Source organism: Papaver somniferum, unplaced genomic scaffold, assembly GCF_003573695.1.
Source record: "Papaver somniferum cultivar HN1 unplaced genomic scaffold, ASM357369v1 unplaced-scaffold_128, whole genome shotgun sequence".
In the NCBI taxonomy this organism is placed as follows: domain Eukaryota; kingdom Viridiplantae; phylum Streptophyta; class Magnoliopsida; order Ranunculales; family Papaveraceae; genus Papaver; species Papaver somniferum.
Window position 1 is genome coordinate 5,597,692 of NW_020621936.1, and position 17,811 is coordinate 5,615,502.

Consider the following 17,811-nt stretch of genomic DNA (forward strand, 5'->3'; position numbering starts at 1 on the left):
CCTCTTCCAAAAGGTTACATCTTTCCAACCTTTACTTTGTACGAGGAACCGACAATGCTCGGGAACATGTTTCTCGGTTCCTGGAAGCTTTGGGTGAACATGAGCATAACCATGTTGTTTGCCTCAAAGAATTTTCAAAATCCTTGAAAGGCAGAGCGTACACCTGGTACAACAACATCGCACCAGGAACTATCAACAATTGGGGAGAAATGGTTAATGCTTTATATAGGAAGTATTTCTTCGTTTCAGAGCAAGTTACCCTCTCTGATCTCGGAAGGATGTTTCAAAAGAACAACGAACATCCTAACGATTATGTGAAAAAGTTCAGAGTTCAAGCGTTGGATTGCCATGATCCGAATGTCACAGAGCAGCAACTTGTAGACTTATGCATTAACGGAATGATTCCAGTCTACAGATCCTTATTGGAGAATCTCAGGTTCCAGACCTTCTCAGAACTCCATGAAGCAACCAAGAGGTCGGCAACTACTGCACCTGCTCTATTAGAAAGGACTAAGACTGCAAAAGCTGAAGAACCACAAGAGGCCAGAGGCAGCAATAGACGTTTGATCAACAAACAATTCAACTTTCAACCTTCCACAAATGCTGTCGCGGAAGGAAGCAAACGGAAAGCTGATCCACAACATAAGCATACTTCCTCAACCCCTTCAAAGGTGCAAAAGAAATATAATGGGCAAGCTCCTCCTCAACACACGGAAGATCTAAAAAAACCTAATTTTTCCTGCTCAATTGAAGAAGTTATCGAATTACTGGACGCCTGGATTCAAGACGGTGCAATCAAGTTGCCATATGTCAAGAAGGAACCAACTGAAGAGGCCAGGGAAAATCCTCGGTACTGTCGCTTTCATAGGTTCGTCAGTCACCCTACAAGTGATTGTAAAACTTTGAAACACATATTTAGAGAAAAGGTAGAATCGGGAGAACTCAACCTGGGGACTGAAGGAGTACACAGAAACCCCTCCCAGTCCGAACCTTTACCATCTCTGAGCCTCCCATCAAAGAAGCAGTTCAATCCTTAATCGAGCATGTTTGTGAATTGCTATACTTATCAAAGGCTCAAAGGAAAGACATTTTTGCGGCATTAAACCACATCGTGTCAGGCAAGCGTCTGTTGATTCAAGAGACACTCACTGAGCCTCCAGCAACGGACAAAGAAATGTATGACTGGGGACTTCTCACCACGGTGCAAATCAAAGGAAACGAGTTCAAGAGAGCATTTGTTGATGTCGGCACTGCCGTCAACATCATCCCTTTGAAAACTCTCAGAGCCGCTGGCATTACTCGACAGGAAGCTACTCATGCCCCCATAGCAATCAGAGGTCACGAAGGAGTTTCCAGAGACGCGTACGGATACGTTATCCTCAAAGTCAATGAAAATTTGGTCTGCACTGAGACCAAGTTTTACATAATCCGAGAAGATCCAGGATATGATATGATTCTTGGACGCACATGGATTCATGATGGGAAAGTGACGCTTGCACCTTCAATTACACTTATCTCCGCTGAAAAAACCTCTGACTCAGAGGAAGAGAAAGAAGATACCTCACTGTTCGAGTATCTGGAGGAGGTCAAAGCCTTGACAGAACTTACACAAAGGCCTGAGGAACACCCAAACACTTTCGTCAAGAGATTTCACACTCAGGCAAGTCTTATTCCTACTCATGTGCCCATATCGTCAGTTTTCAAATATGCTTATTTGGTTCAAGGGCTTCACTCCGCAAACAATTTAGCAATAGCAAAATGCTATGAGTGGATAATCTCGCCTCAGCAATATTTCACCCAATGGTTGGGTCCATAATCTCTTCAAGTGGATCATCCTAATTCAGTGCTGAAGATGTGGCTAAGCATGACAGACATTACGAGGGATACTCCTTTCTGCAGGAGTTTCCATATGTGCCACAACCACGGAATCCCACCACACGAGGAATTCCGAATCAACAGAAGATATTCAAAGCGCGGACGACCAAACCTAACAAATTTTGTAAAGGGAACCTGGTTCTCAAAGTAGTTCAGCGCAATCTTCACTCGGCAAGAAACTCCAATTGGGAAAGACCATTTATGGTTGCTAAATCCATAACCGGAGGATACTACAAACTGATCAACACAGATGGCAGAATCCTGCCAGTAATTCACGAGAATTGGCTTAAGGTGTTTGTCTGAAATTATCAGGCATTTGAGGTACTGGGCGTTTGAAGCATTCATCGCGTATGGATTTGGCATTTAGGATTTTCATTCTTTGTATTTCAATTCCTCCAAAAGGTTTGCAATACTTGCAATCAATATTTGAATTCATCAATTTATCAAAATTCAGTTCATATTTCTTAAAAGAAAATCTTTATCAAATCCAAAAGAAAATCTTTAACCATCTACCAATCCAAAACCATCTAATATCAAAACCCAAATAAAAACATCACATCTCTCAGAAGTTCAGAAGTTCAAGAGATTATGAAAAATGAATCAAAGAAAATCAGCAAAAAAGGGTTTTTGCTCCTCTGCATCCTTCAAGACTTGCAAAGATGCCTTCTCCTTGTTCAGTTCTTCAGTCAGCCTGGAAATCTTGTCTTCTTTCTCCATCACATCATCATTGGGAAAGGATATGTTGTTCTCACATGATTCCTGATAGCGTTCATTTGCTTACGAAGCCATTTCACATTGAAGCCAAGTCTTTCTGAATTCTCCAAATTAAACTCCCAATCAAAGAGTATATCTAGAGTCACAGTATTTCTGTCCCTAGTGCATATATCACTAATGACACGCAAGATAATACCTACTTGCATTGTTAAGGCATAAGCACGTCCAGGGTTCTTATCAACGATCATGTGACCAAACTTCTTCCATATTTTCTCATATAAGCCTGCATATCCAATGGGAACGCTGAATCCACCAACTAGTTCATGATACGGGAGTGAAGCATCAAATGGAGGATCAAAAGCAACTCCTTCACTTGGATATTCATGCACCACTATACGGTTCTCAATTATTGGGGAAGCTTCTACAATCAGGGCAACAATATTCTCTACCGGTGTTTCAGTTTCTTCTATCACTGAAGCAGCAACAATTTGGGTTTCCACAACTTCAGTTACAACCTTCTCATGGCCTTGAAGTGCAGGGATGGTTGTTTCTTCATCAATAACTCCAGGGAAGTTCGATTTATCTTCATTAGATTCAATATCCTCAACTTCGGTATTTGACACCTAATACGAAGATTACATGAGGCTAGAGTCATTTAAGCATGAAACTTATAAAATACAGTATATAAGCAATGCAAAATCATCAAAGTTCATCATTATGCACCAAAGACGCGAGTAAATAGCATGAAAGTCATGAAGATACGTTTTACAGTAACCTCGTCTGAAGAAACTGTACTCTGCCATGTAATAGAAGACAAACTGGGAGCAATCTACAAGGAATCTGAGGATGGGTTATATACCATTCTATTTGTATGGATGTCCTCTACAACATGTCAAAATTCCATAAAAGTATGATGAAAGAGCAAGGAGATGTGGCCAAAACATTGAGCAACATACCATCTGAAAAAATTCTGAAAGTCTCCTGGAAGTTTACTATTTCGCCTTTTTCAGGCCCTGAACGTGCTCAAAACTTAAAACGCTTCTTTGCTAAAGCTTGGAAATTTTCCAGGAATGATATGCATATGCAAATCATGAAAATCCGACTCCAGATGAAGGTTTTACGACATTTTTGCTAAAAACTGAGTTCTGAATTTTCTGACGACGAATTTCAACTAAGTTTTTCGTATATACACATGGATTCTCATTCATTCATTCAAAAATCAAAACTTTCATACTTCTAAGAAGAGGATACAAGACATGTACTTACTTGGGGAGTCTCCGAAGTGTTCGAGGAATTGGGATTGTCCGTGTTAACAACAAAGGGCTCATTACTTCTATTCGGCTCTGATTCTTTGGAAGTGCCTTCGTCTCTATTCTTAGAGGATGGTCGAGTATCAGCACTCTCCGTCTCCATGACGACATCCTCCTGGACACATCCTCAACAATCAACATTTTATCTAAAAAGCATCATAATTGAATATGCGAAGGGATATTTATGGCTTCTTCTTCATCGCTCAAATCAGGATTTGTTGCAGAAAACCGAAGATCATCGATACTTGATGGAGTCAAATTCTGCAACGGAATAACAACATTGGTTTCATGATCCTAATAATGTGGGAGGGAAAAAGTCACGACAAAGGGAATACCGAGAACTCACCAAAGAACCAACTGGGTACTTTATGGTATTAGGTAACAACTTATAACTTTTGTTCCTTCCTTCTCCACCGTGAACAATAGCTTTAGTTTCTGAGAAATCTACACGAATTCGAGGTCTTACATTACGACCGTCCTGTGGTAAAATTCAGTAACATGATTAGAATACAGTTCTCATAATTTCATGAAGATTATACGAAGAAACATACCTGAGAAGATCCTGGAGACGATTTTCGTTTATCACCAGAGAGATACTTCAGTCTTGGTCGACCAGAAATCATCTCAGTAGAAGGAGGATCTTTCACTGGAGGCTGACCAGCCATCACGTAATCACGCAACCGCTGAAGTTGTTGATCCCAAAAGTCTACATAACCTGGAGTTACTTATGCAAATCTCTCGGAGCAAGGGAACCAGTAATTACTTCCTTCCACATGAGTATGGTTTAAATGGGTTCTAAGATGTTCAACTGATGGCTTCCTCCTTCTAAAAGTTGGAACACACTGATCCATACCCATTTGTCGAGCTTCTCTGTCAATATTATATTCCTCCCCTGAAAGTCCTCTGTATATAGCCGATATCAAATGACCAGGGGTGCAACTCAACATGAAAGATCTTTCGCCATCATTATGATTTGCACCAGACATCAGCATCATACTCTCTCCAGTATTGAAAGTCGTTGGCTGGGAAACATAAGCGGGAACTGACACCCACGGGCGGAAGTTGAACTCAGATTAGGGCTGTACAGGTAAGTCCTGACTTGACCGATCACTTGTTGTGGTAGAGTGGCGGATGGTAATCACCACAACACCTCATTGACCAGTTAACTCCTGACCAGGGTTGTATAACCAAGCAGGTGAAGTTGAACGGACGAGATAATCTTTGAGACACTCATCTGCGACCGTTAGTGGAATTAGGTTTTATGAAGAGGTGCGCAAGCATCACTCTTCAGCTTGGTCGAAACCAAGCTTGAACCACAATTTTGACCGGGCCGATCGTGCATGCGTGTAGACGACATGCCGGTGTAGGTGTCCATACCTCATTGTCTCGTGAAAGTGTGATCTAAGCCACTCAATTTTTCCGGCGAAGTTGAGTGGTTGAGATCAATTTGCGATAGAAATACGGTGCAACAAAAGCCGCGCGTCATGCCAACTTCGGGCGCGCGTTTCGAGACGACCAAGCTTGGTCGATCTTAGACGATTAGTCTGGTATACAGACGGCGGGCTGGTGAACACGTCCATACCTTAATACCGAATAAAAACGTGATCTGAGCCAGTCAATTTGTCCGGAAAAGTTGAGTGGTGGAGATTAGTTTGCAATTGGGAGGTGTGACCACGCCTAGTTTGGGAGTGCGAATCGAGATGACCAGGCATGATATGCCTTGGCCGATCGAGTATGGAGATATGTGGCCCATAATGATCGTATTGATACTCACTGTACCTGCTTAATCGACTCCTAGACTCTTCGTTCGATCAGGTGAAAATGAACGGTCGTAATCGAAAACCCTAATTAGGGTTTTGCCAGCCGTGCGTCATGCCTTGTTTGGGCGCACGAATTGGGACGACCATCCATGTTTGGTCCTGACCAATCGGTCATGTATGTAGGCGGGCCCACGGTGTTTGTGTTGACATGATCTGTGCCCTTTGAATCTACATCTACACCCTCCATCTATGCCTGCGAAGATGTATGGTTGAGACTGATTTGCGACACATGTAATGTGATGCAAACCCTAATTTAGGGTTTCTCGTCCACGCTGCTTTGGCTGGACGAATTGGCAAGCCATGCTACCCTTTTGGGGAGGCGGACCATGCGGGGTCCATATTGGTCCGGTGTTGAACATTCCAATACCTGCTTGAGGGTTATGGATTCGATCTAAGCCATCCAATCATGCTGGTGAAATTGGATGGTCGTGATCGTTTCTGAGACTGATACGGACAGTAGCTCGATCGGGCTAGTATAATACTCCGAGAGTTATAGCCTGTACGGGTATTTCGTACATGTCTCATTATTTAATGCTTGGAGATTCGTGTTGCTCTACTGAGAGCAACAATCAGTCGTCATGCCGCACCAATAATGATAAGAGTGAAGCAGTATAGGAAATACAAGGCTGGTCATGCATTAATTGATAATGCTATAAGTTTTCAATGGAGAAGTATTCTCTATTTTAAAAGTGGATTTATCCTTTGCAGGATGTTAGCGCATAATTTCGGCTTTTACAATTTTAGCCCTGATCTAAAATCCACCATCAACATTAAGTCCCCTGCCTAACGCATAATGGTTGCATTATTGTGGGGTAGGCATGAGATGGTGACAGTTAAAGATAAAATTTATGAGACAAAGTTAGATGTTACCAGGAGAGACGGGTCGTCCCATCCTTGGAGCATGTCAAGTTCAAGAGGCGTCCAGGCGAGCGTTCCCCTAGTATGATGTCGGTCTTGCCTGCTTCGATCGATCTTTCTAAGCCTGCTTCGGTCGAGGGGCTATTGCGCCTGCTTGATCGAACGTGGGCTTGATGTGCCTAGTCGACGGACTGTTGTGCCTGCTTCGTTCGTGGGAGTATGCCAGGTGTGACGACGACCTTGGTGGGACCGGTTTCCTCCTTCAGGTATTTGAGCCAAGAAGGGAATAGAACTTGTATGCTACTCTTCCCATAGACAACCGTGCATGTAACCCTGAACGGATGTGGACCCCACCATGTATATGCTTCGACCAAAAGTTACCCTGTTGCACCTATTTGATAGGCATGTGGGCCCGCCTACTTCGCTCAACCGTGGGACTCATCATGCGCCAGCTTGATCGAACGTGGGACCCGATGTAAGCATGCTTGCTTCAAATATGGCAGATGTGCATGCTTCAATTAAACACGAGTCCACCGTGTAATGCTTCAAACGTCGGCCCTGTGCTTCGATTGAAAACCGGCCCTGCTGCGTGCGCTTATTTCATTCGAATACCAGCCTTATGACCTTGATCAACTCCGGCTTCGTGGATTCTACCAACACCGGTCTTGTTTGCTGACGTAGCTCAATACCATCCTTGCTTGCTTTGACCGAATGTGGTACCCGCCGCGTGCCTGTTTTGCTTGGGGGCGGCTGTGCCTGCTTTGACCAATCTAGGGTTAGTTGTGCCTGATCAAGTGGGACCCGCCGCGTGCCTTCTTTGACCAGACACCAAACCTGTTGCCTCACCCAACACCATACTTGCTCCTTGACCAACACCGACCTTGCCTTGACGAACACCGGCCTTACTTATTTGACGAACTTCGACCTTGCTGACGAACATCGCTGCCTCGACCGACACCGGCCTTGCTGCTGTGACGTCTTGCTGACTAACACCGGTCTTGCTAACCAACATCGGTCTTCCCTTTGCTCGTGGGACCCAGGCTGCTTGCTTTGCCCAAACGTGAACCTTGTATGTTCGAACGTGGTGTGGGTCCCGCTGAGAGCGTTGAAGCAGCTTCTGGAGCGAGCAGGTCCTGTAGAGCGTTAGAGCAGCTTCTGGAGCGAGAAGGAACCGGAGAGCGTTGAAGCAGCTTCTGCTGGAGAGAGTGTTGAAGCGGCTTTTGTTGGAGAGTGCTGAAGCGACCTCTTCTTCAGCTTGGTTTCCCTTTGCGAATTACATGCTTCTTGATTGACTACCTCTCTCGTGTTGAAGAAGTTCTTGACTGACGGCGAAGTAATTTCATGCTGAGCCTCAGTCCCCAAGCGTGATCTATGCGGCTCCATATTGTATGCCCGATGGGTCTTTTGTACGTAATGGTTGCTGATATGGTGAAGCTCTGGATGGTATCAATCGACAAGCAATAACAGTTCTTGGCAGCAGCTATGATCAGAAGAGACTGGCAGGGAGAGGCGTGGTGGCAACTTACACGAACTTGGCACCCTGTTAAGTCCCAGGTGCAATCTCCTTTGGTATCGGAACTACTTTTTCCACGGGAGACAATTTCTGAAAGCGTATATCATTGATGTAATTACCGTCAATCCAGATATGGAATATCTTGGACGTTGTTTCATTATTGCGGCAGTCTTGCACGTGGTGCTTGAGTTGAAGTTGGCAATTTTGGACGCGCAGGATGTTGTATCTCGGTGGCTTTCCTCTTGCTGCTTTAGTGAAACTGCTTACAGAAGGCTGAAGGTTGTATTGCCTGTTGGTGAGATGTAAGCTTCCGCGAACATCATGAGGCTCTTCATTACTGGCAGGCTTGTTCTTCTAGCAGGGCAGGTGCTGTCGCAACTAAGCGTTTAACAGCTTTACGGAGTTCATAGGATGTCTGAAAGCGCAGGTTCTTCGACAAAGCACGATAGACATGTTATGTCATATTGATGCACAATTACACCACTTTTTGTTCAGTCACATTTGGATCGTGATCCTCAAGTGTCCTGAATTCGGGACGCTCCAGTAGATCCGAAGATGTCCCTGGTTCGCTCTTTGTCTGGGCTGACATGATAGGTGAACCCTTTGTGATGATTTGGAGATGACAATATTCGTTGAATCTTCCGAAACGCTTCCCGTTGTAGTGCGGTACAGACGAAACTTTCTCGTCTCTTCAGCAAGGGAGTGAATGAAGCAACGAGCTGGGTTAATCCAGGTATAAAATGTCGAATTCACCTTGCCCATGAAGCTGTGGAGCCCCTTAACGGTTCGCGGCAGCGACATTGTGAGGATAGCTTGAGTCTTGTTTGACTACTATATTCTCCACGTAGTCTTCAACTTGTTGCACCATGCTCATACATCCTTATCTGGTTGTAGCTGTTACATCCATCCATGGAGGAGAACATGCCTTGTTCGCTGGTATCATCTACCAACAGGTTGATGTTGGGTAGAGTAAATCGTCATTGGGGCAGCATTCATTCAAGTCTCTGGAATCCATGCAATACCTGATCTCACGCCTGAATTGCCTCGAAGATTGTTTGACCGGATTGGATCGGAGATTGTATGAATGCTTACACAAGGTCGAGCTGATGGAGATAGGCCTAGGAGATTCCTCATCGTCGAGCTCATCAATTGTGGAGTTGGTACTATCTTGCAGCTGTCGTGGAGAGTCTATCACTTCTTCTTGTGGCTGATCGTTGTTGTAGCATTCTGTTGGGTGGAGAGAAGAATTAAGATGCCTCGTCAGCAAGGATGCATCATGGGGCCTAGCCTTCGATGATGTAGGTAGGTACTCCTCCTGGATTGACGCTCACGTGGGGAGTGGGATGCAATGGACTTTGTCTGATCCTTCCCGCGGAGCTTCCCTCGGTTTGAACAGTTCCACTCCGCATATTCGTGCGTAAGGAAACAATGATGCAGGAACACGAATGACTTCTTTATTCAGCATAGTCTTCAGGAATTGGTGATACGTTGAAGGGACGATCCCGTATGTGCTGGTCTGGTTTCCTTCAAAGTATGCCATTGTGGTAGGATGCCACACGATCTTGCCTGAGCGAACCTTGGCCATCCTGAGGGTCTTAAGAGTAATCACATTCGGAGACGCTCCCGTGTCAATGAGGGCCCTCTTGAACTCTGAATCCTTGATGCGTGCAATAACGTGTAGGGCCCGGTTGTGACCTTCTTCTGGTTGATTGCAGCAAAACTTCTCTGACCATTGATTCTTCGAGAGGTGTAAAAGTTCGCATAAACTTTCCACTAGAGAAACCGCTTCCTGATCCACCGGACTCCGGCTCATAGTGAGACTATTGACTTGAGGATGATCGTTGTGAGGATCAGTCCCCAGTGTAGGAATATCCATGACAGGACCGTTCATATCTGATGTCGCTTCTTTGATCAGGTCCATGTAGGTCCGCGCCGCTGAAGTACCTTCTCCGGGTGCGTTGAATGCGTTCCTTGTTGGCTTCAGGGGATGTCGAGGATCTTGTGGTAATCGATCAGTTAATGTCTTAAGAAAAGTGAGTACCTCTTTCTGAGTTGCATCCATATCCGTTTGAGTCTTAGCAAGGACTTCCTGCCTATCCATGCGATGGTTTGGGAGATGGTCCTCCTCTTTCTCCTCCAGCTCCTCGTTCTGATGAAGGGGTGGAAGTTGTTGCTCTGGTGACCGCCGGAGGCGTTACACTTTGAGGAGATACCGGTATTTGCGGCTGCTCTGGCTCTGGTGATGGAAGGTGTTACACTTACAGGAACATCTCCTGCTCCGCTGGTGCTGGTAGTAGAGGAAGCAATTCCACGAGATACATTGATGGTATTGACTGGCTGCACGGTGACACCTGAGATATCAACACCGAGAGTGTTGTCAACGCTAGTCCCGTCAGGATTGGTCGCTGATCCAGACCTAAGATACACCATTTTCGAAATCAGTAAAATTGAATTGGTATTGAAGAAATTGACTTCACAACTGAGAGATTAATCTCCCACTGTGGTCGCCAATTTTTTATGGGTGAAAACTATTCCTGCCGAATTTAGTAATTTGGGGTGTGTGGATGAGGAATGAATCTAAACCCTAAACAAATGCACTGCACGTGAGTGCTTTGTGATTCGAGAAATCAATCTGTACAATTCTGGCCTAAACCAAGAAATGGCCGTTCCAGACTTGCTTCGGTCACAAAGTGAAGGGGATGGGGTTGATCTTAGGGAGGGAAGCGAAGAAGGTGTTGAGATTGTGAAGGTGTTGGCTATGTATGACTTGTATCAGAAAGCTAAACTGGCTTACAGAATGAAAGCTATCAGTTCTGGTGTTGGAATACGATTGTATCAACACTTGGTTTCTGTTGTCTGGTCGAAATAGGGAGGAGAACCTATTTATACAAGTCATTGAGCCTTACTCACGTATCTCGTGGGTGATGGAGTAGTGGAGTTGCGGGTGTTAGTGTTACACGATCAGTCTTGCTCACTTCTCCCATCATCACTAACCGTCCATGACTTCCTGACACGTTCTTGTGATGACGCGTTGTGCGCTGCACGCTGTAAACCGCCAGACCAATACCCCAGTATGTATCCCACGGAAGGTAGCATGTAATGCTAGGTTAAATAACTAAGTTATTTGGAATTTTATACTTGTAAAATATCACGTGAATTCTATGCATGTAATGCATCGAATATATTCAGCGTGTATGAAGCATCGCTGTTTTAAGGCTTAATGAAGTAAGTCACGATTAAGCGTCTTAAAATAGATGCGTGTGTAGCCATCTTCAAGTGATTGTTTGGGTCTGTACAGGTAAGTCCTGACTTGACCGATCACTTGGTGTGGTAGAGTGGCGGATGGTAATCATCACAACACCTCATTGACCAGTTAACTCCTGACCAGGGTTGTATAACCAAGCAGGTGAAGTTGAACGGACGAGATGATCTTTGAGACACTCATTTGCGACCGTTAGTGGAATTAGGGTTTATGAAGAGGTGCGCAAGCATCACTCTTCAGCTTGGTCGAAACCAAGCTTGGGACGTAATTTTGGCCGGGCCGACCGTGCATGCATGTAGACGGCATGCCGGTGTAGGCGCCCATACCTCATTGTCTCGTGAAAGTGTGATCTAAGCCACTCAATTTGTTCGGCGAAGTTGAGTGGTTGAGATCAATTTGCGACAGAAATCCGGTGCCGCAAAAGCCGCGCGTCATGCCAACTTCGAGCGCGCGTCTCGAGACGACCAAGCTTGGTCGGTCTTGGCCGATTAGTATGGTATACATACGGCGGGCTGGTGTACACGTCCATACCTTAATACCCCACATAAACGTGATCTGAGCCACTCAATTTGTCCGTCAAAGTTGAGTGGTCGAAATTAGTTTGCAATTGGGAGGTGTGACCACACCTAGTTTGGGAGTGCGAATCGAGAAGACAAGGAATGATATGCCTTGGCCAATCGAGTGTGGATATATGTGGTCCCATAGTAATCGTTGATACTCACTGGACCTGCTTAATCGACTCCTAGACCCTTCGTTCGATCAGGTGAAAATAGACTCTCGTGATCGAAAACCCTAATTAGGGTTTTGCCAGCCGTGCGTCATGCCTTGTTTGGGCGCACGAATTGGGACGACCATCCATGTTTGGTCCTGACCGATCAGTCATGTATGTAGGCGGGCCCATGGTGTTTGTGTGGACATGCTCTGGGCCCTTTGAATCTACATCTACACCCTCCATCTATGCCTGCGAAGATGGATGGTTGAGACTGATTTGCGACACATGTAATGTGCTGCAAACCCTAATTTAGGGTTTCTCGTCCACTCTGCTTTGGCTGGACGAATTGGCAAACCATGCGACCCTTTTGGGGAGGCCGACCATGCGGGGTCCGCATTGGTCTAGTGTTGAACATTCCAATACCTGCTTGAGGGTTATAGATTCGATCTAATCCATCCAATCATGCTGGTGAAGTTGGATGGTCGTGATCGTTTCTGAGACTGATACAGACAGTCCAGATGCTCGATCGGGATAGTATAAGACTCCGAGAGTTATAACCTGTACGGGTATTTCGTACATGCCTCCTTATTTAATGCTTGGAGATTCGTGTTGCTCTGCTGAGAGCAACACTCAGTCGTCATGCTTCACCAATAATGATAAGAGTGAAGCAGTACAGGAAATACAAGGCTGGTCATGCATTAATTGATAATGATATAAGTTCTCAATGGAGAAGTATTCTCTATCTTATCAGTGGCTTTATCCTTTGCAGGATGGCTTTTACAATTTTAGCCCTTAACTAAAATCCACCATCAACAACACCAAAATGAAGGAGCGTATTCTATATACCTCAGATGATAATGTTCATTTCCCAAATAATTCATAAAGACAGACAAAGCATTACAAATCCTTTCCAAGCAATTGAAAGATTAAAAGAAATAACAGAACTTTCGTAATTCAAAAGTTAAACGATGCATGGAAAGCATAATCAGACAATGCATGAGTTTATTAAACATAAAATTCTGTAAAATAAAACAACAATAATCACAAAAGAGTTAAATATAAATTCCCACCTCTTTTGATGACAAGCCACGCCTACCTCGAGATCCATGATCTACTGGTTCATCATTTGAATCGATCGTTGTTAACAACTAACTGTTAATCACACAAGAACTCTAAGAATCTAGCCAAGACGGCTCATACAATAATCATACAAATCTATCTAATGGTTCGAAGCCTATTTATGATTCGACACATTTTCATTATCTATCTTTAGCACGTCTAAAGGTTTACTAATTCAATAGGATCCTTTCTATAGTCCATTTGCTATGTCTAATGAATATCTACAACTTTATAGAAGGTACCAAAGGTCAATTCAGACTACAAGGGTCCAAATCATGTTCACAAGGGAAAACTGGTTTCAAACTATGGTTCACTAAGTAGGCCCACTAAACAAAGGCCTGGTCCAATTGGTCAACAAACAGTCTCTAACGGTCAGCTGAGTCAACTAACTGTAAACGTCAGTCAAAGGTCAAAGTCCAGTCCACAGTCAAAGGTTAACTCGGTCAACGAGTAAACACAGGTCCAGATAAAGAAACTCGGTGAGTCAATAGATCTGACTCAGTCAAATTAACTGAGTCAGCTAAACAAAACGAGTCAGACTGAATAAGTTCAGTCAGACATACCAAAGGTTCTCACACAACTGAAACTCTTAACTATTTCTCAATTTCAATCTATTCATTTTTAATAGAATTCTACAAATTCAATATACAATTGTAATTCAACCTTTACCTGCAATTGCAGTATTAAGCCATACTCTTTCTACATATAATCCACCAGTTGCGGCCAAGTTAAAGACTACTTCCACTGAATTCAGTTCAACACTATCACTTCTATCAAACATCACTTCCAGAACTAACCTATACAGCTTATACATCTCATATCCATCACCACCAACATTACATCATCCTTGCTCCTCTGATTCCTCCCAATACACACACACACACACAAACACCAAAAATGTATTTACTGAAGATTTATCCAAGCCTGCAACAGTTCTTACATTCATAATCACTACCACAATTTAAAATTACAACTCCACTAATAATTCCACCTCCAACACCAGTTCTGCAATGACCACTACAACTACATTCTCTACTACATTGCCACTACCTTCTCATTCACACACTGTAACACCATCCCAGTTCCAAATTCTTCACAATGAACATCAACAGTTCATCCATGTTCTACATCTGGAATATCTGCATCTTTATCTCAGCACCAACAACACTTCCAACTTCACATCCTTGTAATTTCAGTTCGTTATACTCAATCCACCCTTCACAAACAACACCACCATATCCATCCTAACCCTTTCATCATCACCAATTCAATACCACATTTCAGCTAAATCTCAACTCAGATAACAATCATCTACAAAATTCCATCTTACTCAGTTCATGACATTGACTTCTTAAACAATTACATGAACTCAACAACACCAGCTCATACCACTTTTATCTCTGTACAATACATAACTGCAAGACATATACATAAGAACATCACCACAACAACATCAACATCAACATACCTCTAATTTCACATTCATACAATTACAATTCATATCACTTCAAATCTCAATAACTTAAGCTCAATTCAAACCACAACACAATCTTATTAACAACAAATAATTACCCAATCTCAATTGTGAACTTCTCTGTCTATAGATAAATCCATGGTTCAACAACACAATTTGCATAACTTAACTAAAATCACAAAGGAGAACAATTACCTCAAACCATTTTGCTCAAACACCAATCTGGTTCAATACTCATAATAACTTCATCCTCTTCTTATAAATACAATTCAAACCCGACTTCATTAATAACTTCAATCCTCCATCTGAGCTTCAAATACAAAACTCTAAATATTGAACTTAAGGAATTCTTCAATCTTAAGTCTTAATTCATATCAAACCCACCTCCAATTAATCTTCTAATCCTCCAATTTCATCTTCCGAATCTTCTTCATAAATATTACAAACCCTAATTCCTAATGTGAACACCTATTTTCTAGTTTCACCATCAAATAATTAAGATGATAAAGCAGTATGCAAAATAAGATGTAAATAGAAAATCATGAGGAAAATGTAAAGTGCAGGAACATAAGAAGACATTAACACAAGGGGATTAACGTGGTTCGGCAAAGCCTACATCCACGGGGGTAAAGGGATAGTTTATTAAGTATCTCATCTGTTACATTTGGTAAGATTGGAAATTCATTTACGAAGATATGAAAGAGATATCTTCATATCCCGATATCTTCATTCATGAAGATATTGATGTTCAGAGAGTTGTAGAGGGAAGAGATAAAGGAAAAGGGTCATCAAAAGTGTCGGTGGGAAGAAGGGAAAAGAAAAGTCCCCCTCTTCCGGAACTTAATTGCTCCCTATTTATGGGCAAAATATCTTCTGGCAGATTACACTTCTATCCTTAGCTTAGGGTTGAAGCTGTGTTGGGCTGATATGGTGCGCGCTGCTGTATAGTTGCATCCTGCTTCGGCTAACGATCTCACTCCACGTGTCAAGGTAGTTTCTGGTGTATACAATTTGCCCATTTTCTTGAGGGTTGTGGGTGAACGATCCTTGAGAAAAATCCTTTCCCCTTGCTCTTCCATGCCTTGGTCAGTTCATCCTTCGTCTTGCTTTTGTGCTCTTTGTGGAGGAATTTCGATGAAGAATATACTTCATCGAAATATTAATACTTGCCCCTATTCTTTACCGAAATTCAGAAACGTCCCTGCAAATCAAAATGTAGCTTGCCCTTTCTAGTAGAATTACTCTCGTGGCTTGCTTGAATCATGCCCATTTCGTGTTGGATGAATTCCCCAGTACTAGTTGATCAGCAGCTTTAGGTATGCCACATCAAGGGCTCTTCACTACTAAATTAATCCTCACAGCCACTTCGCGGCATCATCTTGTTTGGAACACCGATGGTCAGTAGGTATGTATCAACTGCATCGTTAGCACTTCAGGTTCAAGGGAACACCGGGTGTGTATTTGAACAATTGGCATCAGGTCTTTCGATTGGCGTGGGAAATAAAAGTTTCATTGTGTTTGTCAAGTATACTCCAATACCGAGACAGCAGCATCGCCTCACCATGTAGCAACGTCAGCGGTATGTACGCCATAGTAAAAACATGTCAGCAACAGCGCTTCGTTCATACCAGCAGCTTGCACGGCCTCGTTTCCATGAAAATTTTTACAACGGCATTGCCCAGTCTTGCATCTGCGGGAGGACTCAGCAATATCTTGGTGCCGCATCATCTTGTATATTGCAGAAGTTTGGTTGTAGCATCATCAATCTCATCACATACGTTGCATCTCCATGGTGTCGAGCATTCTTCTTCCCTTAATAAGAAGTGATAAGAAGTACTGCCCCTTGTTGAATGGCTTCGGATCTTTGTCATCCCGCTGGCTTCGGTCCATTCTCCATCGTGATTGAACATCGGGGTGCATCGGCAGAGTCGTAGTATCAGCGGTTTGAGTGGAATCAATAGCAGGCAACGGTTTCACATAGCAATCACCGGTGCGTCATCGTAGTCCCTTTCACCTTGTTCTTCCATGCCTTCTTATTGACTGTGTCTTCCGTTGTGGTTACGTTTGATAAAGATTGCATCTATGTCGCTTTTTGTTGTTTGCTTGCTTACTGGCAATATCAGGTGCCTCCATTCTGGTTTTAGACGTCGGCTGATGAGTACAATTCTGTCGCTTTTACTTTCATCTTTGGCGAACGTGAAGTGGAGGCTCTTCAATTTTGTAACGTTCCCTTTCTTTCTGATGCGTGATTTCTGGTACTTGGCTTGCCCCATGTATGCTTCGAGTTAAATGTACTTCGCAGCACCACTTTAGCAGCAGCAACATTCAGCATCAGTGTTGTGTACAACAGCAGCGACAGGTACACATCTTGGGCGTGTCACTGCGGCAACAACGTCATAACAGCAATGGAAATTGTGAAGTTGTTCCCATCTTTGGTATTGAGTGAGAGAAGATAGGGACCGAAGGCTCTTCAACCTTCAATCTCTGTTGTTCCCGTCTTTGGTATTGAGTGAGCGAAGATAGGGACATCAAGCTGCATTCATCACTTAGTGGCATCAATTTGGCCTAAGCACCGGTAGTGCGGTAGCAGGAAGCAATGAATTTTTTTGATCAAGTGCTCGGAGTGTCATGCAGCTGAATTGAGTTTGTGCTTCGTCTACTGACTGATGGGAACCTGCATTGGTTCGTGGTAATGCCCCATTTCTATGTTGAGCTCCTTTGATTCTGGCCACATCCATCTCCTGCAGCGTGTTTGTGTTTGCTTTCATGTTCCAGTCGCTTCGTGATTGAACCAAGGAATGCATGCTCTCGTCATTGTTGTGGAGTGCAGATGGGAATTTGTATCTCTCTGTGGAGCCTTGAGTTGAGTGTGCCTCCCTTGCGAAAAAATGTAAAATGTTTTAAGCAATAACAGACTCATTTAATGCTTGTATGGTTGCTCTTGCCCCTGTATTGTGGGGATTTATAAATCCATTGCCGCAGAGGTAAGATGAGTGTTTGAACCTGTCACCCCATTGGCTAACTCCGGGCCAGGAAATTTCCGAAAGGTGAGGGTCGTAAAATCTCCCGGAAACGTGGTGTAAAACTGATCATTTTGCAAACACCCGTTCCGTTGAGCTGTCAAAGGCATGTCATGTTGGGTATCTCTTTCTTA